Source organism: Hirundo rustica, chromosome 18 (assembly GCF_015227805.2).
Source record: "Hirundo rustica isolate bHirRus1 chromosome 18, bHirRus1.pri.v3, whole genome shotgun sequence".
NCBI lineage: Eukaryota > Metazoa > Chordata > Aves > Passeriformes > Hirundinidae > Hirundo > Hirundo rustica.
In genome coordinates, this window is record NC_053467.1 from 9,803,443 (window position 1) to 9,806,324 (window position 2,882).

The following is a 2,882-nucleotide window of genomic DNA, read 5'->3' on the forward strand; positions in this document are numbered from 1 at the left end:
GGTTGAGTGCGTGGTGATGATGATGATGATGCTGACGATGCAAAATGAGGCCACAGCAAGCAGCACTTGTAGGGCTTTGCTGCAGAGAAGGTGTCCAAGGAGAGGAGAGAGGAGAGGAGAAGTGTCTCTGTTGTGGAATACATTTAATGTGCATCATGAAAGGAATCGATGAGCAAGGCTTGCAGCTCGGCTGCTGGAGCTGTGTCAGGGAGGGAGGCCCCGGTGTCCCCTGTGGTCACCTCTCCTCCGGACACCGCGCCCCGAGTCCGGCCTCTGCCCTGTCCCACCGCCCTGCTCTGCTGGGGAAGGCAGCCTGGGAGCTCTGGGGGCTGCTGGGACAATGTCTGGGACACAAGGCCCCGAGGGAGGGAGGTTGTCAGAGAAGTTGCACAAAGAAGAGGAGGAGGCTGCCCTGGGCAGTGCCCCCTGCCCAGCAGCGCTGCAGTGCCCGAGGCTCCCTTGGGCTGGGGATGAGCTGCTTTGGGCCTCAACGGGAGTTCTCTCTCCTCCTTGGGACGAGACAGGGTCCCAGGATACGGCGTGGCACCCCTGAAAAATGGGATGGTTTAGTGTTGGCTCCCAGGGCTGCTGGCACCGCATTGGCAGCAGCCCCTCCGTGCTCGCCCACAGAGTCTGGGAGTGCCAGCGCTCCCGGGAGCCCCTGCTGGTGCTGGCAGGAGGATTGGGCTGTGTCCAGCCCCAGCTGGGATGCTGCAGGCAGCCAGGAGCTCTGGGCTCTGCCCTGGGCTGCAGCTGGGAGCTGCAGCCTGGGAAACCACGCAGGGACGCCGCAGCCCACCCTGAGCAGGAGCTCCCCGCTGCTGGCCGGGTCCCTGGGGACAGGCTGCAAGCCAGGGGCAGGAGAAGGGGCTGCTGAGGTGGGAGAGGAGCTGGAGATCATTGTACCCGGGGCTCAGTCGCTGTCTGTGAATGTTGCTGAGCCCGCAGTGAGGCCGCTGGCTCCACGTTAGCGCTGCTTTGAGCCCCAGCTGCTGGGCTGGCCCTGAGCTGCTCGGCCTCTGCCCGTGGCTCCTTCCCCAGCCCTGGAACGGGGCCTGCCCGTGCATTCCGGGGAGGCTGCACAAGTGCCTCGTGCCCCTGCACGTGCTTCCATCCCCACCCCTCGCTTGGGCACAGCCCCTCGGAGCCAGGTCTGACCAGGAACACGGCCTGCTCTGCACTCTGAACCTGTGCAGGGAGTCATTTAATCCTGCTCTGCACACTGAACCCTGCTCTGCACAATGAACCTGTGCAAGGTGTCACTGACCCTGTGCAGGATGTCACTGAACCTGTGCAGGGTGTCACTGAGCCCTGCTCTGCACAATGAACCTGTGCAAGGTGTCACTGACCCTGTGCAGGATGTCACTGAACCCTGCTCTGGACACTGACCCTGTACAGGGTGTCATTGACCCTGTTCAGGGTGTCACTCACCCTGTGCAGGGTGTCACTGAGCCTGTGCAGGGTGTCATTGACCATGTCCAGGGTGTCACTGACTCTGTTCAGGGTGTCACTCACCCTGTTCAGGGTGTCACTCACCCTGTGCAGGGTGTCACTGACTCTCTGCAGGGTGTCACTGAGCCTGTGCAGGGTGTCACTGAGCCTGTCCAGGCTGTCATTCCACCCTGCTCTGCCGGTGAGCAGCTGCAGGCTGTGCTGCTGCAGGTTGTCGCAGTTGATTTTGGGCAGGGATCCCCTGGAGGGGCAGCTGGGGCAGGCAGTGTTCAGAGCGGGGCTGTGGGGCGGTGCCACCCCGCTGCTGGGGACATGCCAACACTTGAAAGAGGCGCACAAAGACACCGCCAATGCCTGGTGTGCCACTGTCACCGCCACCACGGGGCTGGCAGTGAGCCTGGCACGGTGCAGCCGTGCCCTGGGGCTGGCAGGGACAGGGACGGGGGAGCATTTATCGGGATTTATCGATCCTGGTGCCCTCGGCTGCAGAGCAGGGGGCTCGCAGGGGGCTTGTAGGAATCGGGGTGCCATTCAGGCTTTGGGGAGCGGGTTCCCCTTGCTCAGCCCTGTGCCAGGAGCCCTGGGGAAAGGATAAGCTCCGTATCCACTCTGTGCCGGGGGGGAACCTTTCAGGCTTTTCGTGGCGGACGAAACGCGAGGATGTTTTACTTCACAGTGTAATTTTAAGAGGCCTCGCATGGCTCATGATCTGCCCTCTCATATTCCATGGTGTGTGTGTGTGTGTTTTCTCTCTCTCACTTTCTCAGAGTCACAGAGCTGTTTTGATTGATTGCGCTCAGCTGCAGCTGAAAGTCCAGCCAGCCAGTTTATAGACTTGGTTCCAGCATCAATTCTCACTTTGAAAAACATGACATTTAAAACCACCCTTTGGTTTTCCTACATATGGATCTGATGCTTTTGTTAAAGGTTGTTTTTGCTGCTTTTCCCCTGCAATATAAGTCTCGTTTGGACACCGCATCTCCTTGACCTCAGAGCACCTTCATTTCAGTGCCATTGTAATTGACAGGTTGAATTTATGAGATACTGTCAAAGCTCAGTATTAATAGCAGATATTAATGTCACCAGCGTTTTCCAATAGAGAATTAATGGCAGTGCTGTCTGCAGCTAGTAACCCTCTAAAAGGATCCCTCCGTGCCTCCACACGGGGCTTGCTTTTATGCTTTCTGCTCTAATCCCTTTGTTTTAATGGCATTACAGCAGGGCACGTAACAAATCGCTTCCCTGCTCCTCCTCCGTGACTTTGTTCCTTTTAAAGCCGTTTGTGTCAGCCCAGAGTGAGCGTGGAGCTGTCTGAGCGTGAGGGTGGGCAGTGCTGTGAGAGACGCCCGGTGCTGGGGCTCTGGGGCCGTCCCCGCGTCCCTCGTGGTGCACACAAAGCTTGGAGCCAGGAATTCCTTAGAGAGAAGCCT